Below are 12,721 nucleotides of genomic sequence, written 5' to 3'. Positions count from 1 at the left end.
AATGAAGTTCCTTGGTTCATTTCCACCAAAATCTCCAGATACCAATCCATAGGACTATTTTGGAAAGCAAGGTGGGTACTAAAAAATACCAAAGTGTCGATCACCTCAAGATAGCACTTCGCCGGGAATGTGCCAAAATAGCGAACAACATTCGGGCAGCATGTGACGGTTTCATTGGCCGTTTGAAGGACATGATTCGTGCCAAATGTGATCAATTCGAACAAATCTAAACTTATTCTAAAATTTGATGCTATTTCCGACATTTCAAAGTATGAATACACACTATAGATAAAGGGCTGGGAGTATAAAATAACAAATAATCAAATATGGTATTTGTTATATTGATTGTAATAGTGTATTTGAAGTAGTGTTGTATAGCCTATTAAAACCTGAAACTCAAATATTTTTGGCGACAAATTCTGTATTGAGTTAAAAACCAGTAAAGAAAGTCTTAAAGTCGGGCGGGGCCGACTTTATGATACCCTACACCACTTTGCCAATTTAGTAGAGCTCCACATAACAATTAAAAGTTTTTAATGGGAGAATTCAAACATACACGCTATGATTATAATTATAATTAAAAGTTCAAAGGACTAAACATGCCGAAGCATTTGTATCTTTTAAATTCGGACTTGTATTGACAATTTGGTGCACAATTAATTTAAAATCGGATAAAGATATATATTGGAGCTATATTCAAGTCTGAACCGATCTCGATAAAATTTAGCAAATGTATTTCTGAGCTGTATTTGCTATATTTCCCCAAATATTGTTGTTACAGAGTGCATATTACGGCTGCGGAGGACAAAAATAACAAATCGGATGTACAATATATATGGGAGCTATAGCTATATCTGAACCGATCTTCACCAAAATTGACATACTAGCTACTAGATTCAATTCGGTCGTAAGTGCCAAATTCCATCCCATTTTGACAAATATTAGACGTTTGGTGCACAATAAAGTGTAAATCGGACGAAGTTATATTTGGGAGCTATATCCAAGTCTGAACCGATCTCGATAAAATTTAGCAAATGTATTTCTGAGCTGTATTTGCTATATTTCCCCAAATATTGTTGTTACAGAGTGCATATTACGGCAGCGGAGGATAAAAATAACAAATCGGATGAACAATATATATGGGAGCTATAGCTATATTTGAACCGATTTCGATCAAATTTGGCATATTTATTTTCAGACCTAATTGGGTTGTATGTGCAAAATTCCATACTATTCGGGCTGATATTACACGTTTGGTGCACAATAAAATGCAAATCGGACGAAGATATGTATGGGAGCTATATCTAAATTATTACCGAATATCTCCAATTTCAATAGGGTTCGTCCTTGGGCCAAACAAATGATCTGTACAAAATTGCATCTGGATAGAGCGATAAATGCGATATGTACTTTGTTTACAAAAATAAATGGAAACAAATGCACAAAGACATAATACCCTGACCACTTTGTGGTGTAGGGTATAATAATTATATTGAGTTATATTAGGACGAACAATTTTTTTTACAAAAGTTAAGATGAGACCATGTTTTTCGTCCGAAATTTCTCTAAAACAATTAAAATATCTTTGATACGTGTTGTTTCGTTCATGTTTACAGCAATTTGAGAAAGAACTATTTCTTTAGTGCGATTGAATCAGAACAACTGGTTGTCAAACATGTTGTTGTATTTCCCAAAAACAAAAGTATCATAAAGATATGGAGATCTGATACATGTTGTTTTTTACGAAATATGAATCGCTGTAGTAGTCAATGTAAACTAGAAAAGTGAAATTTAGAACATTAACATTTGTTTGTCTACCGTTTATCACGTCTTTCATAGTTATTATTATACATTCGGAGTTTCTCTCTTATCAACCAATACGATTTAATGGAATGATGGGATTTTAAGTTGGCAGTACTTTCAGCTTGAAGAATATAGCCTTTTTAAAAATAACTTTTTGAGTTTTGTTTTCTTGTTTTGAAGGAATGTTATTCCACTTGTAACTTCTCTAAACATTCGTCCACCTTTCTTCAAAATTTGGCACAATAAGTTTGTATTTTATGGAGGATTTGTATTGAAATTCTTTTTTTAATTTTATTGAATGAAAGCAAAAAAAAAATGTCGGAAATAGCATCAAATTTTAGAATAACTTTAGATTTTTTCCAATTGGTCACCTTTGGCACGAATTATGGCCTTCAAACGGGCAATGAAACCGTCACACGCTGCCCGTCATACGCTGTCCGCTGCCCGCTCTGCGGTATTTTGGCCCATTCCCGGCGAAGCGCTTGCTTGACACTTTAGTATTTTTTAAAGCTAACCTTGCTTTCCAAAATACTCCAGACACAATAGTCCAACGGATTGGTATCCGGAGATATTGGTGGCCATTGTGCGCTGGAAATGAAGTGAGGAACCTCATTTTGCAACATTCTTGGATGGCGAGTGCTGAGTGCGATAGTGCTGAGTCCTGTTGGAATGTCCAAGGTCTGTGGCTAAAATGTTTGAGTGGCCAAGGCTTTAATATACCACCCAGCATATTTTCGCGATAATATTCTGCATTTATTCTGATGCCACGGCCGATTAATACGAGCAGAGGGCGACAATTGGCTGTTACGGCGGCCCACGCCATCACCAGGCCGGCGCTTGAGTTCTGGTGGCCAACCGAAGGTGCAACTTTTTCAGATGACCTCTTTGCAAGTAAACACGATCAGTTTGTTTGTTTACAAACTGCTGGACAACGAATGTTTTCTCACAAATATTGGTATGGGCAAAATTACAAAAAAATTAACATTTATATACAACTTTATGGGAAATCATAAATTCCATATTCATCTCAGGTTTCTGGTTGAGAGAAATATTAAGATATAGCAAGTTGTAAAGAATCGCTGACTTGTTTCGCAAGTTATGACCCTTTGAGGGTGAAGTACCAAAAGGGGTTCACATATATATATATCATCTTAACAACAGCTCTAGTGTTAGCAAAAATGTTTGTATGTGTGAAATTCGAAGAGAGTTGGATGCTTATTTTACTTTCTTTGAGCATTTTTCAAAATCTTGAACCTTTGTGGGGGAGGTACTAGAAGAAATGGTCCGATCTCTACCATCTTTATAACAGATCTTGTGTGGATAGAAATATTGAGATGTGCCAAGTCTGAATGGAATAGGATGTTGATTTCGCGTTTTATGAGATTCGTGGATATCCAAAATGTTGACCCTTTGTAGGAGAGGTACCAGAAGGAGTGGACCAATATATCCCATCTTCACAGCATATCTTGTGTTAGTAGAAATAATGGCATGTGAAAAATATAAAGAGAACTGGATGTTTTTTTCCGATTTTGTAATAGTTTTGGTTATTCAAAAGTATTGTGATCTGTATAGTTGGAAGACAATCGGACTCGTACTTCACATTTTATAAGGGTCATAATTATTTAAAATTTTGACCCTTGGTGGGGGAGGTACCATCTCTGAACTCGATCTACGTTTGATAATAATATTACGGTGTACCAAGTTTGGACCAAATCGAATACTCCCTTCGCATCAGCCAGCCGGACATCGCTAGATCGACTCCAAATGCCCTGAAACGGATTTGGTCCAAAGAGTCCTAGGGTCTAAAACCTTTATTTCGATGAAGCACGTTTTGGCCGTATCAAATGATATATAAAGGGTATAAGGGTCGCCATATGGCTGAGTTTATAAAAAGACAACATCATTACTATTGGTAGTTTTAAAATAGTGTCGATAATCATTATTCTTATTATTTATTATTATTTTTCTTCTTATTATTATTATTTTCATAATTATTATTATTATTATTATTATTATTATTATTATTATTATTATTATTATTATTATTATTATTATATTTTTTTTTTTATTCTTATATAATTTAACATATTGAGTCAATACATTTTCCTTATTGACCCAGACAACCTTATAGTCGTTTTGATTTTTTATTTTTTTTTCTCTCACCTCTAATTCACTTTCTATTTCTTTTTCCTTTTTTCAGATTGAATCCAGTAATAAGGAATTGAAATTATCTACAATATCAGGTAATAATTACAAATAGAAAAGAAAATTCCAACATTTATTTCCTATTTCCTTCAAATAGTGTTTTCTTTCTCTCTGTTCGCATTTCAATAATATGCTTACCAACAACTGATTCCTATTTAAAGTTGAACTTTTTGTTGCATGTTTGTTTGTTTGTGTTGTTGATTGGCCTGACATTGAGACACGCACACATGCCATTCCACATCAACTTCCACTCATAATTAAAATTTTGAAATTGATTTCCTTTTCATTTCACCCAAAACTTTCGTTTTTCATTAATTTATGTAAAACACAAAACAACAACCACAACAAAGAAGAAAGAAATTTCTTAGAAATTATAATGATGATGTAACGAATTCTTATTATGTGAGTGTGAGTTTTGAAAGTCCCATGTGAGTGAGTTGGATTTAATTCCCCGCTAATATGAATATCTGTGGGATAAACAAAAGACTTAAGACACAAACCCATCTCATTAAAATTCCAAAGGCTTGGTACTGTTGGACAGCCTCCAGTTGGAATGATCGAAAAAAAGAGATAAGCTTTAGTATGAATGAGTGTAAATTTTGAAAGTTGAAACAGGGTTCTGCATACATATATGTCCAATACGTTGGTTATTGTTTATTGAAACCAAATACACATGGGAACATTTACTTGGTTTGCTATTAAATATTCATTTTCCGTTCAATATTCCATAAACGTTTCGACCATTTTAATTGCATTCATTTCCAGGATAATCGGATGATAGCATTTTCATATTGCAATGCAAAAATTCCCCAAAGTATTTTCCCAAAAAAAAAAACTCAAACTCTCTCTTCGTTAAACAATAAAATCGAAAATTTTCCAATCGCCAATAATTATTATTATTTTATGATTAATTTTTATTGGCGTCCATATTGATTCTGCTCATTAGTTTTAATTACCAAAATATTTATATTGAGATGGATAATCTGGCACAGCGTTCGTGACAGGTGATATTTGAAGAAAAAAAAAACATTGAAAAAAGAAATGTAGCTAATATTTAATAATGGCATTTATTTTAATAACAAGCGAAAATTTCACCTGCAGCTTATGATTCAAAGGCCCCAGGTGTTTCAAAGATAAAAAAAAATATTTTTATAATTTATATTTATTGGATATCATTCATTTGAACTTTTTTCTTAATTTAAACTTATTTTAATTAGATGAAAAGAAACCCATTTTCAACATTTCGAAGCAAATTAAGCAATGGAAGGATTGGAAGAATTTTTGGTGATTATTTTTCGGAGTTATTCGTACGGATTTTTTTAAATATTTTTCGACTAGCAGTGCGGTGATTTCTTTTCTTTTTTAAGGGGTTGTAAGTTATAAATTTTAAGAAAAATGTTTATTTTCATTACTGTTAATTTAGATTTTTAAAAAATATTGCAAAAAAAAGTTCATATTTTCCAAAAAAAAAAAATATTTGACGAGAGTTTTTTAGAATATTTTTCGGGGTTTTTATACCCTCAGCCATAAGGCTAGTTATACCCTCAGTCATATGGCTAGAGAGGGTATATATCATTTGATACAGTCAAAACGTGCCTAGTCGAAATAGTAGGGTTTAGACCCTAGGTCTCTTTGGACCAAATCCGTTTCAGGATATTTGGAGTCGATCTAGTGATGTCCGTCCGTCAGTCTGTCTGGCTAGTGCGCACGATAACTCTCAAAGGGAGTATCAGATTTGGTCCAAACTTGGTACATCGTAATATTTTTGTCAAACTTAGATCGAGTTCGGAGATGGGAAATATTGGTCCACTCCTTCTGGTAACTCTCCCACAAAAAATCGAAATGTTCAAAAAATATATTTTCTGTACAGAAAGAGAAACGATAATCCGATTTGCAAATCCTAATATGCGTCAGTTCTAGGTCAGGTGCGAAAATGGAGAATATCGGTCCACTCCACCAAGTACCTCCCCCACAAAGGGTCAAATTTTTGAATAACTACAACTCTTACAAAATGTGACGTATGAGTCCGATTGTCTTCAAATTTTACACATCCCAATATTTTTTATTAACCCAACGTCTGGTGTTAAGATGGAATATATCGGTCCACTCCATCCCCTACGAAAGGTCAAAATTTTGAATATTCATTAATCTTATAAAACACGAAATTAACATTCGATTCCATTTAGACTTTGCACATTTGAATATTTCCATCAACACAGGATCTATTAAAAAACGGTAGCGATAGGATCATTCCTTCTGGTACCTCCCCTCCAACATTTTAATATCATAAAACGCGAAATAAGCATCAGGTTCTCTTTATATTTCACACATTCCATAATTTCTACTAACACTAGATCTGTTGTGAAGATGGAATATATCGGTCCAGTCCTTCTGGTACCTCCCCCACAAAGGTTCACAATTTTGAATATCCATAAAGCTCATAAGAAATTAACATCCGATTCCATTCCAGGCTTGGTACATATCAATATTTCCACCTACACAAGATCTATTGTGAAAATGATATGTATCTGCGAACCCCTCGCAAAGGGTCACAATTTTCAATACTTTTATCTGTCATAGCTTGTGAAACAAGACAGCGATTCTTTACAATTTGCTATATCTAAAAATTTCTCTCAACGAGAAATCTGAGATCAATATGGAATTTTAATTTCCCATAAATTGGATATAAATCTTCGATTTTCTTGTAATTTTGTCCATGCCGATATTTTTATATGTATTAGATAAAAATTGAATACTTCGGTCTACTACATGTGTCATGTAAAGTGAAGGAAGTTACCAACCTGTTACCAAGTTACCCCATATTTATATCCTATTTATTTAGGTCCGATACGAAATAGACTATATTGGCCCTTCAGAACCCACTTCATAGAGGGTCAACAGCTTGCATAATCATAACAGAAGTCAAAATATATTTAAATAATCGATCAATGGCTGAGGGTATTAGTCTGTCGGCAGAACCGATTGATACTGAATTTTTGAATTTTTATGGTGAAGGAATAAGAAAGAGTTATCCGATGTATTGCATTTCCACACTTTCTCTAATATAGAAAGTGATTGAAATGTGAAAAGTTTTGAGAAAATCGGACATTGATTAAAAATATTGACCATTTTGGTAATGGTAATAGGAGGAATGGACCTTTACAGGGTGATGTAAAAAACAACAACAAAGTTAAAGGCCATAATTTTTACATTTTTTTTTTAATTTTATTGAATGAAAGCAAAAAGTGTCGGAAATATCATCAAATTTTAGAATAAGTTTAGATTTGTTCGAATTGGTCACCTTTGGCACGAATTATGGCTTTCAAACGGCCAATGAAACCGTCACACACTGCCCGAATGTTGCTCTGCAGTATTTTGGCCTATTCCCGGCGAAGCGCTTGCTTGAGGTGATCGACACTTTGGTATTTTTAAGTATAGTCCAACGGCCATTGTGCACTGGAAATAAAGCGAGGAACCTCATTTTGTAACCATTCTTGGCAGGCGCGTGCTGAGTCCTGTTGGAATGTCCAAGGTCTGCGGCCAAAATGTTTGCGTGCCCAAGGTTTTACTACACCCTCCAGAATATTTTCGCAATAATATTTGGTTCAGGTTCTTCAGGTATCAGGTTCTTATTTCAGTCAATATGAGATTTGTTCTCAGGTTGTCGAAAAGTTTTTTACGACGCTGTGTATACTATAATTGTACAAAAAGAACTAAATGTTACTATATTTGATATTGGGCTGGAATCCTCAAAATCCTGACATCTGATATTAATGTCACTGTTGGTATCTGTGGTTAAGGGAGCTGGTTTTGAATATGCCTACAATAATTTTACTAATGTGAAGGAATAAAGCTGTAATCCTGAAATTTGATATGGATGTAACTATTGGTGTCTGTGGTTGAGAGAATGAGTTGGATTTGAATATGCCCCGATAATTGTACTTAATTTAATAATCGGGGGAATTTAGGAGCTGAAATCCTGAAATTTGATATTAAAATCAACTTTTGGTATTTAAATTTGCGATATGGAGATCGTATTGGAAATGCGTACTAAAATTGTTCGAAAACTACTAAATCATCTTAAATTTTTTATTGGGTGAAGGGATAGAGCTGAATTCCTGCAATTTGATATTAACGTCACTGTTGGTGTCTAGTATTTAGATATGAAACGGCTTTATAAATGAGTACTAAAATTATGCGAAGAGTACAAAATGTTACGAAATTTGGTATTGAGTGAATGTAAAGAGTTGGAATCCCAATATTTGATATGGAGGTCTATGTTGGTTTTAGAGATCTGGTGTTGGTTTTTCAAATGAACACTATATGTGTTGCAGAGTACTAAATTGTACTAATTTTAGTCACCGTTTGCGCGTAAGATGGAGTTATGTAGATAGTTTTGGATATGCGTACTAAATGCCAATAAAATTTGGTATTAGGTGAAGAGATACGACGCTGTGGGTATATCCAGTTTATTTACACAATCTGCTACAATTTCAGTCCAAAACGAACCTCGCAGACTTTATCAATTTTTTGGTTTCAATGTCAGTTTTCTACGCATTTTACACTGTTTGGTGATTTGTTACTCAAAACAATGTATGGTTGTTGCTAATTCAAAGATTACCATCTAATTGCATGCATTCCCCCGTTAATTTATCTTTAGCCTCCGCATGGCCAATGGTCATTGGGCAGTTTTCAATTGAAAAAATAGCTACTCTTTACACTTTCATCATGGTCATCAATCACCAAGAAGAAAAAGAAACGCCACAGCAAAAAAGTGTAAAATCATCAACATTCGCACTCTGTACAACGCCGAACCAATTTGGCAGAGGCCTAAACACGTGCAACATTTAGCACCGCCATGTAAGGCCAAGCATTTCCTGCAAATGTTTGCAGGCTGCCATTGCTGCGGCAATAAAACATGCACTCAAACAATGCAATGCGTGAATACATAATATTTATTTCGTGGCGAAGATATTTTCAAATGTTATCAAGATGTGTTTGAGAAAAATAAAACATCAGGTGTTTCTTTAACACGAGTAACATTGACCATATAAAGATCAAACAATAAAATTGCAACATGTTGCGGCCAGTGTTGCACGTTGTTTCATTCACTTTTCATTTCGTTGAAAATTTCTAATGCGAACGTGTTCAACTGTCAAAATCCTTTGAAATCAATTTGAACCTGAGAAAAGCCGCATATTTTCAATGTTTTTTTTTGTTGTTTTTTTCTTAAAGCTATTACGCCGTTAGTGTTCATGGCCATGCAGTTTTCCTTTTCAATAATTTTTTTTATTGTTATTTACCTCAATGGTTTGCATGTCCAATTGATGATGGCCTTTCTTTGCCGTTTGCTCCTGTTCAGTGTCAATCAATCATTTGGCTAAATTTTGTTGTTGTTATTGCTACTGCTGCTGTTTTACTGACATTAAACAATTTTCATTTTCAATTTGTTTCCAATAGTCGTTTTTTGTGCGTTCCCGCGGCTTAAAAACATTTTTTACGCTTAATCTTTGACTTGGCCTTTTCATTTGACTTTCATCATCCATCAAAAATAGAGGAGAGTTTCAATTTCTATTTTCTTAGAGCAAAATAAAACGGATTACGAACATATATATCATTGAACTTATCGATTGGAGATTTACAAGCAAAGCTGGCTTCTCTGGAGGCTGATGATTAGTTTTATTAAAGTCGAGAGGTGAAAACTCTGATAAGAGTGGAACTTAGGGTTATACTAATAAAGACAAGTCGTCTGATTTGTAGAAAATATTCTATTGAAATGTGGCTTAATTGAAAAGGAAGCTAAATGGACCAAAGGTATTTTTTGGAAATTTGAACTTTAAAATTACGAAAAGTTCTAAAATGGTACTAAACAGTTGGTATTTTAATAGGTCTAAAAACTTGAAATTTGGTATGAGAATCAAGATTGGAAAGTAGGTTTAATATACAGGGTGAGATGCAAAAACTGCAACCAACTTCAGACTGCTGTCATTTCTAAGCCACTCGTCCGACAGCTGTTAAAATAATTCCAGTGACAGCTCATTATATTGTTTACAAGCGTACAAAAGTATTTTGGAACTTTTGGAGAATTTTCCAGAAAAAAGTTATTCGTGAAGGTATTCAATCGTGATAGTGTGATTTCTTTAAATTTGGGTGTAAAACCGCAAGTGGCTATCTTTAGAGCACTCCAGCATTTAAAAAAATCTTTTGTGTCTCGTACCATCGCTCATTACAGTGATACTGGTAGCGTAGCCCGACGTCAAGGAAGTGGACGGAAGAAAACAGAAACATCAGCAGAAATGGTTCGAAAAGTAAAGAAACGTCTTGATCGAAACCCGCATCGCATTGGCCGAAAAATGGATCGTAAGCTGAACATATCGCACTATTCCATTCGGCAAATATTGAAAATTAGCTCGGGCTAAAGCCATTGAAATTCCAAAACGTGCAAGAACTTACACCTCAACAGAAAGAAAATAGACTCAAAAGAGCTAAAGAGTTGCTTCGCTTGGCCGAAAGTGATGAACCGCCGAATTTGGTTTTCTCCGATGAGAAAACATTCGTTATTCAGCAGTTGGTAAACAAACAAAATGGTCGTGTTTAATAGCCAAAGACGTCAGCTGAAAATGTGCACCTTTGGTTGGTCACCAGAACTCAAGCGCCGGCCATGGTGATAGTGTGGGCCGACATAACATCCGATGGTCGCTATCCGCTAGTATTAATCGACCGTGGCGTCAGAATAGATGCCGAGTATTATCGAGAAAATATTCTGGAGGGTGTATTAAAGCCTTAGACACGCAAATTTTGGCCACAGACCTTGGACACCAAAATCTCCGGGTACCAATCCGTTGGACTATTGTGTCTAGAGTATTTTTGAAAGCAAGGTTGGCACTAAAAATACCAAAGTGCAAACGCTTCGTCGGGAATGGGCCAAAATACCGCAGAGCAACATTCGGGCAGCGTGTGACGGTTTCATTGGCCGTTTGGAGGCCACAATGAGTGCCAAAGGTGACTAATTCGAACAAAAATAAAATTATTCTAAAATTTGATGCTGTTTCCGCTACTTTTGCTTTCATTCAATAAAATTTAAAAAAAATGTAAAAATTATGGCGTTTGACTTTGTTGCAGTTTTTTTTAAATAACCCTGTATTCGTTGTTAGGTCTAAAATTGTTATCTCGATGAATTACAAACGGAATGACGAACTTCATATACTTATTTTCATATTTCTAGTTTTCTTCTCGAAGTGTACTTCAAAGTCATGATTAAAAAATATGGCTGCAGTCATTGCCATGGTTATGTTATGTACCCCAAACTTTCCAAACTATTCTTAGATGTACTATATCCGTTCCACTCTTCAAAATAGTAAAGCTTTTAAAAAATTATAAATTTTCTAATAAATTCCATAAAAATTTTCTGAATTATAAAATTGAAGTTAGAGGGAGGGTGCATAACTTTTGGCAAACTGAGTGACACTTTTTAACATGTTTGCTTCACCCGAAGTGGTTTTCTCTAACAAATATCGCAAAAAACGCAATTTTATTAATGACAAGTTAAATTCAAGTTGACAGCACTGTTGTTATTGGTAGGACATTGTTTTGATTTTTTTTTTTTTGATTACTTTTTGTTTTGTTGGTAACTTACCGAAAAAGTTCGTTTATTACCGAAATTATAAGCATTTGAATTCTGCCGATTTTTGTCGGTAACTGAAATAATGAGTTATAGGTTCGCATTACTGTAGTTTATATTTTAATTATTACAATTCAATATAGAAGTGGTCAACAATGTAGTTTTAAATATTAACTGGACGGCAGCACTTGGCGTACAGAGGACGACCTTGTCCCTACTTTTATACGAGTGTTTAAGTTGTTTGAGGAATGTAATGTAAATTCAAGAATTTAATGAAAATTCTCTATTCATCCACATAAACAACCAGTTTAATTTTCATCCCGACGTTGAGGAACTCCCAGTTTTATATTACGAAGCACTGCAATTGATGATTCAACACTACAAACTAGGCCGCAGGATGGTACATTTGACATATGAACCGACAAACATGTATTTTTTAAAACACAATCTTTATTTTGTTTAATATAGTGCATGTGTCTTAAGTCTTTCGTTATCAATGGCATTTGTCAAAATATTTTCTGCTTCACATCGGCACAATTTACAATTTGAAACAACTATACATGTTTGCCATAAAACCAATATCTACAAATATTACAACTTATTTTTTCGCTTACAAATCGGAATCGCTTACTGTTGGAAATTCTACCAAAAACATGGAACACTGCATGACAACATCAAAATTGTTGCTATTCATTACAAATAATCATTTCGAAAAAAATAACAATTATAATAATATCTATTAAATTATAATCAACTCTGCTGAAATTAATAAATTCTTAAAAATCTGAAAACATATATTCATGACTTATTCCATTAAAACCCAATTAGCCACCACGATGTTACTTGCAGAGTAAAATTGACTCTTTCTGTGGTCACAATAAATTGTCTTGTATTTCACAATTACACATTTTTGTGACAAATTACGAAAATTTACGCCAAGTTTCAGAAAATGGCAGCCCGATTATAATCATTTTGTGTAATGGCCAATAATTGGAATTGGAAATACCCCATTGTGGTCCAGTGCAAAGGAGAATAGAAAATTTAAAATCCTATGAATTTAGTTGTATTTCTGTTATTGTTATTGTTGTTGCT

The 12,721-nt window shown here is 34.1% G+C and overlaps 1 protein-coding gene across 2 annotated transcripts in view; it reads left to right on the top strand.

The window, feature by feature from the left end:
- LOC101888221 (titin) overlaps window positions 1-12,721 on the top strand; it is a 60,163-nt gene that overhangs the window by 33,067 nt on the left and 14,375 nt on the right. Inside the window, exon 2 of one of the 2 annotated variants that reach the window (XM_011297333.3) lies at window positions 4,004-4,046. The exons of the other annotated variant lie outside the window; for it this stretch is intronic. The gene's annotated coding sequence lies outside the window, so the exon portion shown is untranslated. The remainder of the gene's footprint in view (window positions 1-4,003; window positions 4,047-12,721) is intronic. 2 annotated transcript variants of the gene reach the window in all.

The sequence above is a fragment of the Musca domestica genome, unplaced genomic scaffold (genome assembly GCF_030504385.1).
Source record: "Musca domestica strain aabys unplaced genomic scaffold, Musca_domestica.polishedcontigs.V.1.1 1, whole genome shotgun sequence".
Lineage (NCBI taxonomy): Eukaryota > Metazoa > Arthropoda > Insecta > Diptera > Muscidae > Musca > Musca domestica.
The sequence above is the reverse complement of the archived record's forward strand: the minus strand, read 5'-3'. Positions and strand labels throughout refer to the sequence as shown.